This window comes from Quercus lobata, chromosome 12 (assembly GCF_001633185.2).
Source record: "Quercus lobata isolate SW786 chromosome 12, ValleyOak3.0 Primary Assembly, whole genome shotgun sequence".
NCBI classification, from domain to species: Eukaryota; Viridiplantae; Streptophyta; class Magnoliopsida; order Fagales; family Fagaceae; genus Quercus; species Quercus lobata.
Genome location: NC_044915.1, coordinates 11962534 through 11974971, shown reverse-complemented (window position 1 = coordinate 11974971; position 12438 = coordinate 11962534). Strand labels below are relative to the sequence as shown.

Here is a 12438-nt window from a genome sequence, read left to right as displayed (position 1 = left end):
AATACCAACCTCGGGCGGAAAAGCCATGGATCTACAAGCTCATGAGTCAGTCATGACTGTCACTGGGTAGTCTTGCTTCAAATATTAGGGCCTGTTTGGGTAAGGGTTTTTCATCACTCAATTTTCGTCACTCAATTTCCATCACTCATCACTCATCACTCATAACTCATCACTCATCACTCATCACTCATCACTCATTTTTTCACACTCATTTGGCAACATCACTTTTATTTTCATCACTCAATTTTTTCACACTATTCATGGGTCCCACACCTGTCAGCCAGTACAGTAGTTTTTTTTTTTTTTTTTTAGCACCCAACTCACCGAAGCTAATATATATATATATATATAAAAAAAAAAAAAAAACCAAACCGAACAGCCAACCCAGGAAAAGAAAAAGAAAAAGAAAAAAAAAAAAAAGAACAACCAACCCAGAAAAAAAAAAAAAAAAAAAAAAAAAAAAAAAAAAAAAAAAAAAAAAAAAAAAACAATGCCAACCCAGAAACCGAACAGCCAAACCAGGAAAAGAAAAAGGAAAAAAAAAAAAAGAACAACGCCAACCCAAAAAAAAAAAAAAAAAAAAAACGGCAACCGGAAAAGAAAAAAAAAAAAAAAAAAAACAGGCAACGCCAACCCAGAAAAAAAAAAAAAAAAAAAAAAAGTCAAAAAATGGTCAAAAGTTGCGGCTGTGGGTCCCTCATGTGTGTTTATTTACGGAAATGCCATTGAGTTATGAGTTATGGAAACTGAAAACAGCCTTTTGTTGTTTTCAGTTTCCATAACTCATAACTCAAAAATCAGAGAATTGAGTGATGGAAACAGAGTTATCGTTTGGCCAAACAACCTTTTTACTATGGGTCCCACCATTTTTGAGTTATGAGTTATGGAAACAGAGAATTGAGTTATCAAAAAACTCAATCCAAACGGCCCCTTAGCGACCAAAAGCCCATCTTATTGCCTGCGAGTCGTGTTAATGTATAAACTTTGTTTTTCACGGACTACAAGGACCCTTAGCTTGAGGCTTTGAGATTGTCTTTTGATTATTTTTTTGGTGGAGAATCAGAGGCTTTGAGATAGTCCAATCTTGGAAGTGGGTTCATCTTCTTCGGTTTATATTAATGGGCTTGATCAGATTCTGAATTTATTAAGTTTAAGGGAGGTACAAAGAGCCTGACCCACAAAACCACTACGTTTGGCAATTGGATCGTTGTCCAATCCAATCCAACAAATTATTATTAGTATTAGTTATAATATAATAACATAACAAAAGAATAACAACCGACCTTAGCTCAGTTGGTAGAGCGGAGGACTGTAGTGGGAAATACCTCAGATATCCTTAGGTCGCTGGTTCGAATCCGGCAGGTCGGATTTTTTTTTTTTATGAATTTAAATTTTACCTCTAGGGTCCGTTTGGATTGAGCTTATTTTTGCTGAAACTGAAAACTGAAACTGAAAACACTGTAGCAAAATAGTTTTTAAATATGTGAATAGTATTGTGGGACCCATTTTTAATAAAAAAGTTGTTAAAAAGTAGAATTTGTGGGTCCGTAAACAGTGCACAAATGCACTGTTCACAGTTGATTTAGTCAAAATGTGCGGCTAAACCAAAAAAAAAAAAAAAAAATTTTTTCAGAAAACGCACCACTGGATTCAGCGTTTTACGCTGAATCCAAACGCGTTCCTAATCTATATACCCAATCCCTTTGTTCTTCTTCTTTTTTTTTTTTTTTTTTTCTCAGTCTAGAAAATTTAAAGATTGAGCAACTTTTCAACCATTATTTAAAGGAAGTATTTATCAAAATCATAATTATAGAAAAAGTTGGTGATATTAACTACAAAAATTGATTATTAAATTTCAGACATTACCGTCTCATTTCCTGTGAAAGAGGAAGCACGTCTACATGTTATGAATCTTATGGTGGATGACCTGATGAAAAAATCAACATAAATTTTTCATTGATAACCCTACACATTATTTCTGATCTGAAATGTGATAAATTTGTTATAAATTTTGCCAACTCAAAAACTTACTGCTTTGATTTGGATGCCAGATGGGTGTAGCAAATTGAGGAGGATTGCTCTTCCACATGTTTCAGGGAATATGCCTTTCTTATCCCAATCTCCAAGCTTGGATTTGAATCCAATCAGTAAAAGCTCATGAAAGCTTCTCTTGAATACCCTTAAATACAAGTCACCAGGATAATGCAGCTGCTATCTCCCACATGGCTTCTCCTACTCATAGCAAAAGAAAATGAAAACTCTTTAAAAGATCCCCTTGTGGGCTTTGTCCCACATTACTAAGGAGGGAATTGGATGTTGGTATTAATAAGAGCCTTAAACTACCTTGGAAGTTAGTTTAAGAGTCATCATCAATTCTAGCAATAGGTGATGATTTGTTGAAGCATTTGGCATGTCTTTTATGGTTTGTACAAAATAAGATAGGGACAATATCATCATACTTTAGTTGCTTTTGCTAACTTTTCTCATGCATTATTCAACTTTTGCAACTAGTTTAGGTGCGTGAGTTTAGGAAGTCATCGTCTCCTTTGTATTCTGTATAAGCTTCCCATCCATTGCAAGAGTATACAAGTGCAAGGGACATAGGAAGTAAGAATAATATTGTGGTGTGTGTTAAAATGTTTGTATAATGTTTTAATATCAATAAAACTATTCTCTTTTATTGGGAAATTCTATTTGTATTCTTAATGAGTGTGGTGAGACTAATTACAAAAAATTTCAATAAAATTCTTTCTTTATGAGAGTAGATTTATTATTCATATAAAACTTCTGCAAAGAGAAATCTTAATAGTTAAGAGTACTCCATTTAGGGTATATTTGGAATTTATACTAATAAGTTCTTCATCTATTTCCCCTCTTTCTCATTGATTACTTAAAAAAAAAATTTTGATTGCTGAGTCCTGTTTTCATTTTTCCCATATGTTCCTTCTTTGGGGCATTGCTATCAAGTGAGAGAGGGTAAGGAACAAAGCATAGAAAAAAATCATAAAAAAAATTGATTGAATCTTATTCAAGACAAAACAATCATCATCTCATAAATTCCAAATTTTATTTTTAATAATCCATGTGTGTGGGGCTGTGATTTGCATGTATTCTTCTACTTTTACAAGTGGTGTGCATGCACGATGGGCTTACCTGAGATTAAGGGCATGCCCGATGTGATTTGAGTATACTTTTCCATGCATTTAAGATGAATTTTAGATGCTACTTGTAAGGACCTGATTTCGATTTCTAGCCCAACGGGTATATGGACTTAAGCACAAAACAGCTCAAAACAATAAATTTGTAAAGAGTGGGTTGAAAAACTGAGCTCTTCTGAATCAGGTAACAGAAAAATAAGTTTTGATACTAAAAAGAGAAAGATAGTAGAAGTTTATTAAGGAATAACGTTTTCGGATTGGTCCGAGGACACTGATTCTTAAATATTTACTCTTAAAGCTTTATTACATATTTGTTTACCGTTTTTTTCCTCCGCCATGGAGGGTTTTTCACGTTATATAGCCTTCTTTGGATCATCTTGATCCTACACTTGTTGATCATCTGAGCCCATACTTGAGTACCTGTCCCATCAAACACCCTCTTTGGCTTTCTGTGAATTGCATTCACCAGAGGTCTTCCCCACATAAATGCGGCTAGAAAAGTAGTTGTATTACATTTAATGCGGTGGTAGCAGTTTTCCCTTAGATATTTTTGAGTTTCCTTCCTTTTTGCACGTTCATGAGACACGTTCCTATCTTTGGAGTTTCTTGGAAGGTTACCTTAGTTGCTGGAATACGTGCTTGAGCTGCATTCATCATATCCGAGAAGGAACTCCTCCTTGGATCACCTTCCATTCGTTTCTCACTTATAAGACTTTAACTAGGAACACCTGATTACTTGCTCCTCCTCAGACAGTTTAGCATCCCTGGACAAAAGCCCAAGACCCAACATGTTATTTTGGGCCTTTATCCCTACACTACTTATTTTATTTTAAATAATAAAATGAGAAATAATTTTTAAAATTATTTAATCCTATATCTTAAAATGCTTCTCCCTTTTTTTTTTCTTTTTTTTTTTCCGAACATTTTAAAATATGTTTGTATGTGTAAGAAAGAAAAATAAGGTTAGAAATGAATAAATCCATTAAAGATAAGACTTGGGAGTAGCTTCAATTGATGAAAAGATGAGGGAGAGTCACTTGTTGAGATGGTTTGGTTATGCACAAATGAGAGCGAGTAATTAACTGATAAAAAAGAGTGAATTGATCCAAATTGAGAGGAACGAAAAAAAAAAGGTAGAAAAATACCAAAAATAATATTAGTAACAGTAATAAAAAAAAAAAAAAGGACATATCAAATAGGAGAGTAACAAAGGGTATAACTTCAGATTTTAAAAAATGATAGAAAACAATTCAATCTAATTTGTCAAAGAACCATTGCCAACCTTAAATTTTAAGACTAAGACCTTGTTGTTATTGTTGCTGTTCTTGCATGAAAGAAGGACACTACCATATTTTCCACTTACATCTCTTGTGGCGTTTCTTCTTTCTTTCTCTTAGTTTTAATTGTCACCATAAATTCTCAATCTTTCAATTTCAAGCTTGCATATCTCTTTATTGTAAGTGTTTCAAAGTATTAGACTTATGATTAAGTGATTAAATTCACAATTTCCTGATAGTTTAAGCTTTTGGAATAATCGGTAATTTAACATGATATTAGAGCAGGAGATCTAGGTGTTAATTTAAACAGAGAATAATAAAATTAGAGTAGGAAATGCTACATTCACATTATTTTTCACAATAAGTCCTAGGTGTTAATTTATTACTAGTTCTAATTTGGACTCATTACTAAAATTATTTTTTTGCTATCAATAACAACCTGTTACTTAAAATTTGTTGTGAAAGTGTTGTGAAAAATGTTGTAAACGTAGCATTTCTATTTCTCTTGTTTTCTTATTTTTCATTTGAAAAAATATATATTATTTTATTTATGGGCTAATATTTGGGTTTAATTAAATTAAAATTTGGGGTCTTTTTTATACTCGGGGACTTAGGCGACTGCATCAATAGCTTATACCATTAAGTGTCTATTTGGCTAACTTATTTTTTGCCAATTTATTTTACTATTCAGCTTATTTTTGCAATTATTTATGTGTCTCACTGCATTTTTTAGTACTATTCATAGGTCTTACGTTACTAATTCAACTAACATCTACTATACTTTCAACAAAAAAATTTCAATTTCAGCAAAATAAGCGGATCCCAAACAGACTCTAAGTCGGCACCATGTGTACTATGTATTAGTACTATGTATTAGCCTAATAGGTCGGCACAAGGCAGTGTGTGTATATATATATATATATATATATTTTTTTTTTTTTTCCCAGATAGTCAATGCTATTGAGCATTTTAAAATTTTAAAATCTAATATTTCTATAATCCACTCACTACCAAGACAAAAGTTTAATCCTTTATCCCGAAAACATCATTATGAAAACCATCTTTTCTCTTTTGAAAACCATATTTAAGATAATGGTATCTTCTTTATCATCATTGCACTAAATAATTCAAAATTCTGATTTTTCTTTTTTCGTCTTATTTTGTTGGTGTGTGTGTTTCACTTATATCTCTTCATTATTCCTTCAGTTATCTTTCCTCTTTCGGCTAATTCATCCATCTGTTGAATCAAACCCTAATTGCCATTTTCGGTTGGCATTAATGCATTATATAGCCTTTCACCTTTGAGTTTGCTAGTAGTGTCTCTTTGGTGTACAACTGTCTATTAATATTGGTAAGTGTAACATTAAATACTGGCACTGACACTCTTGGGACCTCACTCTTTTTTTTTTTTTTTTTCGAGAAAGAGGACCTCACTCTTTTAAGTTTTTAAGTACTATATCCACACAATAAATTGACAAATATAGACTGACGACAAGATCTCAGACATTCAGGAATTTTTGCCCTTTTTTAGCTCAGTAAAAAACCCATTATTTCATTTTGTTTAACTCCAATGCTGCCAGTATGTTCCTTAGCGAGATACTTTCATGAACTTCATCACTTACAGTACCTCAAGTCTTCAATTGCGGCGTAATTTACTGGGTTTTCTTTTTTAAATAGAAAAGGGCTCTCCTTGGCTCGCACATGAATCGTAATCCTATTTTATAATAGCGCGTCACGTTGTAATCCATAAGAGAACAAAATTGTCCACTATCCATTGATCATAATCCAATCAATAAATAATAAAATATTGGCATGGCATTTTTGGAGTTGGAAGTACGTATCTTAATAGACACTTTTAGACCATTAATAAATTATTAATAGACACTTTTAGACAATTAATAAATTAACTCCATGAAGCTTTACTAAGATTGGTGAGGAAAATTCATTAGGGAAAAAAAAAAGGGTTAAGGAGGAAAGTCGTTTATTCCGTCCTCCGTATATGTTCCTCTATCCAGAGGATCCTGAGAGTGCAATGGGACTATGGGAGTATAGTTTTGTGACTTCTATCTTGTCCACCGAGGACTTCAGTTTTGTTTGACATGGCATTGGGATTTGGGGAATGCATGGCACACATCGATTCGTCCCTACTAAAAAAATAGGAATCCACGAAGTCGAAGATCCATATCCAAGCTTGCCGCCAGATATTTTTTTCTGGCTCTGTCACTGTACTCATCAATATTATTCAATTTAGGTTACTTAATAATCATTTTAGGACCCTACCAAGTTTAGCGGCATCACAAAATCATCAACAAAGAAATTATGTATTATTAAAACATTGGTTCAGAAATTTAAAAAAGTCATATACTATAAGTGGTGGGAATTGAATAAATCGTCGACCGCTGTCTCCCCTTACCAACAGAAGAGGAAAATCTAGGACCAGTGGACCACCATTTTCGTACCAAATAAAGAGAAAGAGACATTCAATGGTTGAGAAAACAATTGTGGCAATGTATCTCATCTAATTGACACAACACAAACAAACAATCCTACTCAATCAACTTGAAAGATTCATCCCACTAACATCACTGCTAATTGTGGGTTCCACTGTTTCGTATCCTTTGTGTCTGCCCAATTTCCTTGGTTGGAACTTTGAAGTCCTCTGAGTTAGAGTGAAAGGGAGGTAAGAGGTTTTTCATTCTTCTTTTAAACGAAAATTAGTAGAGTATTCCTTGCGGTCCAACAGTTAATTAGAAAATATTTTAATGATTATGAGAAAAATACTTTACTAATGTTTGAGCTTGAGCTCATGAGAAAGTCAAAAAGTTAGAGCTTGACTTGGTTTGGCGTGATTAATTAGTTATGCTAAGCTCGAACTTTATATCAAGTTCAAACTCAAACTTAGATCAAGCTTCTGAGCTTGAAATCTAACAAAATTATATTATCACATGCTTAAATCTCCAAAAATCAATTAAAAAAGAAGAAGAAAATAGCATACTCATGTTATCAAACTTATCATGCTTATAGTCCAACATATGATTAGCCATTGTTCAAATTGTAACTTTACATAATTAAATCCATCCATTCATCATTTCTTGTCTGTTTTTTAAGTAATTGTGCAAAATATAGTTTTTACATCCATGTTAGCTAATGAAAAAAAAAAAAAAAAACCTTGTTTGTAACTATTATTAATAGGAAATGACTAACATATTTCATAAATTTACAGTAGATGGTTGATGGACAAGGGCCATACATGGCTCACATTATTTTTTTTTATTATTATTTTTTTTATTTAAGTAACTAAAGTCTAAAGTGGTGTTTGGTCAATTTAAAGGAAAGAAAAAAAATTAAGGTAATGAGTAGCAATTCCGTGTTGGTCATGTCATCATTAAAATATGTGTAAAGATTTAACAAACACATTTCAAGCCTATAATTGAGTCTATGCTCAACTTGCCTTGTATCAAGCCTCATGATTCATGAACAAATATTTTTGCTTAAGATTGGCTTGTTTATTAAACAAGCCTAAAACAAAGGCTCAAACTTAACTTATTTATAAATTGTTAAGTTATGGTTTTTCACATAACATTTGTGTTGGCTTTATTCCATGACAAAAAGTGTTGTAATTGTATTAATTTTTTTCCTTGTATTTTGTGAGGTTTATTTGTAATGAATTTAGTATTAAGTTGGTGAAAATTGCTCAAGAAGTTGATCTTGTGATTTGTCTCACGAGTGGTGCAACCCACGAAAGTCACATGAGAAGCATAAGAGTCAAGTGCTAGATTATATTTCGCGAGTCACTTCGCAACTCAGGCCAAGTCGCGAGTGACCTGTGAAACTCTCTACCGGGAGGATTTTAAGTGTGACTCTTATATCCTTCACCCATATTATATATATCCTCATTACCCACAAAATTGTAAGGAGGCTATTTAGAAGGAAAAAAAAAAAAAAAAAATCCTAGAGAGGTTTCTACAACACACTCACCTTGTTAGAGAGAGCTACTCATCCTCAATAGAGAAATCACTGTAGTTTCTTCTCCTTTCCCTCTCCTATTGTTATACCTTGAGAGGAGATTTGTACCCAAATACAACTCACACCTATTCAGAGTATAGAGAGTGTTTGAGAGCTTGGGAAGCATTTGACATTTGCCAAAAGAAGCCGGTGAGGCTTGGTGGATGCAATCGGGCAGAATTGTGGGATCCGGATAACTAGTGAAAACAAGACTTCGAGAAGCCTGTTGATAGCAGGAGCTTGGAGAGCTCAAGTACATTGGGTAGATTAGGCTTGAAGAGTCTTTTTTATATTTGTGTACTCCAACTTTTTCACCAGTGGATCGATTTCGGCTTGGAGGGCTGCGAAGAACTTTTTCGCTGAGTATTTCGGTTTCCTCTTCGATAACACATCTCGGTGTTATCTTTGTATTTGCATCTCTCTTCCCTATTCTTTAAGCTTTACATTTATTGCTTATTGTACTTGCTTATGGCTTAGAGTAGTGTTCCGGTTTATTGCACTTGTTTTACTATTGTTCTGCAATTTAGTTGTAATTTAAAATTGGGGGTCTAAACAAGCATCAATGTTTTCATACTTATTGTGCTTTCATAACTAAACAAACATAAACGAACTTTTTATCAAACCAAATCCGAGTTGTTTATGAATGGTTTGATTCATTTGCATACCTATCTACACATGCATGCATTGAGCCACTTAATGACTTAATGCATATGTGGCTCAATGCATATGTAACATGTAGAAGTTTTATTATTTTAAAACACAGATTTTGATAAAAGATCAAAATATTAAACTTCTCGAAACTTTTAGTTATAAAATTTTATTTTAAATTTCTTGAAAGTTTAAATATTTTAGTTTAAACTTTTTTTAAACTACTTTTACCTTTAGTAAACTATCCTAACAATTTCATATTTTGGTGTTAATGCTGTGTCTTAATAACTATTGAATCACATGCATAAAGTCTATTGAATGATATGGTACACTTACATTCAGTCACTTGGCACAATTATGATTTGTAGGACTCAAATTTTATTAAGCAAAAAAGCATGTTCTCCTCCATCTATGGGGTGATTCACAATCCCCCCTTAAACCATAAAATTGAACAATGTCTCCTTTTAGATATTGAAAATAAGTAAATATCTTCCTACCTTTAGTTAACATGTTAACACGTGACATAATCTTTTGATTTTTAAAATATTTCATAACAATTACTAAAATACCTTTGTAGGGAAACACAAAATGATCCAATAGTTGGGGTGGGGGGGGGGGAATTGCAAATGAATATGCTAAATTTTATTAATACTCCAAATTCAAAATTTCGTGATTCCAAACTCTTTTTTTTTTTTTTTTTTTTTTTTTTTTTTGTTGTTGTTGTTGTTGTTGTTGTTGTTGTTAAAAATAACTTATAACTTTCCTAATGTTATTGAGAAAAAAAAGGTCTTAACATGATTATAGAAATATTTCCTAATCAAAGCGTTGAATTAAATATGTTGTTTTTTCAAAAAAAAAAAAAAACTTTGCGATGCTGTATACTTTTTAAGGTCATTCACAATTAACTAACCCTTTGATAGTTAGAAATGAAATCTAAGATAGAAATAAATTTTTTTTTTAAATAAAAAATTAATACTTTAAGTCAATTTAAATTAAAAAACATCATAAAATGTCTTTAAAACTAAAGGCATATATAGACCATTTAAAATTTTAGAGAATATGATCATATTGTTAATATTTATAATTTAGTTCATTTTTTATTTTACTTTAAAGTATTCATTGATTAGTTCATATATTAATGACTATTTATTCATTGATTTTTTACTTATTTGCAATATATATTTATAGCCAACTTAATTTATGCAGAACCTTTTTTTTTATAAGACATTTATGAAGAACCTTAAGTGTAACAATTATTATACTAACTCTAATACTAAGCTCAAAAAAATAAATTGAAACCAAGCACGGAAAAAAAAAATTACAACTTACATTTACATTTACATTATATTTTTATGTAAATCAAATATTTTTTTTAGTAAACTAAGTAATTTTTTCTTCTATTAATAAATATTTTTTGAATTAATTTTGTATTCGATATCATGTCATTTGCAATTCTCCCTTACGGGTATTTTGGTAATTTTCTTTTGGAATACTTCAAGAAAAAAATATGATGTTTTGTGTTAACGGTAGGGAGTATTTGCTCATTCTCAATAGTTAAGAGGTGCTATTGCTTAATTAATTAATTAATTTATTTATTTTTATATTTTAGGAAAAAGAGAGAGGGGGGTTGTAAATTACCCCATACATAAAGGGAGGACATTACTTTTTTTTTTTGATAAGAAGGGAGGACATTGCTTGATTTTATAGTATATGGTTTCATTTTATGAACCACGACAAACTGATAATGCATTTCTTAAGTTATTAAGGCTAGTATTACCTCTTTTGGATTAACTACAATGATAACTATACAATAATAAACTAATGGTGAACTGTACAATAATAAACTAATGGTGGCTCCTATTAAGCAGCTTATAGCTCCTAACAATATTTAAAGAAATGATCCTTCTATTCCATATTGGGGCAGGAGGACTGTACCAATTGTGTCTTAGACAAGGTCTGCTTTAGGCATTTGCTTAAGATACTCCATTAGAAAAATGCTCTAACTCGGGTGATATTTATTTTAGTGGATTTTTTTTGGTTAAAAAAGTATAGAAGGGTTTTGCACTATCTTAAAACCGGGGACAAAATTGTCTTATGCCCTTTTCACCCAAATTATATAGCATTTTGCCCCTCTTCCCAAATTAATTAGGGAAATACCCCTCTTTTGAAACTCAACTTTTTCAAAATCGAGTTAAGTCCTATAATGACGTTTTTAAGGACCTATAGTGGCGTTTTGTAACTTGATTTTATGGATATCAAGTTATAAAACGTCACTATAGGTCTTTAAAAACGTTACTATAGGACTCCAGAATTTTTTTTTTTTTTTTTAAACTCGATTTTGAGAAAATCAAGTTACAAAAGAGGGGCATTTTTCTAATTAGTTTGGGAAGGGAGGCATAAGGTTATATAATTTGGATGAAAAGGGCATAAGGCCATTTTGTCCTTAAAACCGGTATGATTGGTTTAATTAGGAGCCGGACCCTAAATCAATCTGATAAAAATTCGTCAAAATAGTTAAGAACCCATAAAAAACCAGGAACCATGCCCAATTATGGTTCTTTGATTATTCCACTTTTTAAAACCAAGCTATTTCTCTTGCTTTAAGAAAAAAAAAAGTATAAATTCAATATTTGTGAGAGAGAGGATTTGATCTCTAAACAACTCTGTTAGAAATATCAAGAGTTGTTAATTGTGCTATAAGGTTCTTAATAATAAAAGTACAATATATTGATAGACACTTATGATGTTTGTGAACATTACCCTTGTATTAAATAGTAAGACTACCACAACACACTCTTGGTGCAAGGGTCATTCCATAAGTATATGTACTTGTGGAGTGTGGGAGATAAGGACCAAGGTTCAAGTCTCTAAAAGATAACTTCACACACATATACACTTAAATTATGTTAGAATATAATTTATATCTTATATATATATAAAATAGTGAAACTGATTTTTTTTCTTTTAAAAAGAAACTATAAAGATGCGACTTACTTTCAGTACTTTTTTTTTAACCATACATAAGCCAAACCCCAACAATAATTTGGTGAACATGAATGGCTAATGACTCAACAATAAATGTAACCTAAATAGTCCAGATTACGACCTTAATTAAATGCATTTCTAATTTATGGTACTAAATCTTTGCCATACCTAATAACTACAAGTAGACAGCCTCTTTTTTTATCATTAATACAGGATTATGATATTCCTGAATCCAGATCCTTTTCATATTTGAACGCTCAACGGCGTAATAGATTCGGGATGAAGGGCAAATTAGTACACCGCGGAGTATGGTTTACGCGGCTTTCCAATGTTTTAACGGGGTTTTGTGAAATAAATAAAAGTTA

General features: G+C 31.7%; 1 non-coding gene across 1 annotated transcript; it reads left to right on the top strand.

Annotated features, from left to right (window-relative positions):
• The first annotated feature begins 1278 nt into the window (after window positions 1-1278).
• Window positions 1279-1368, top strand: TRNAY-GUA. The gene is given in 2 exon segments: window positions 1279-1315; window positions 1333-1368. It is a non-coding gene; the product is annotated as a tRNA-Tyr (tRNA).
• Window positions 1369-12438: the final 11070 nt, after the last annotated feature.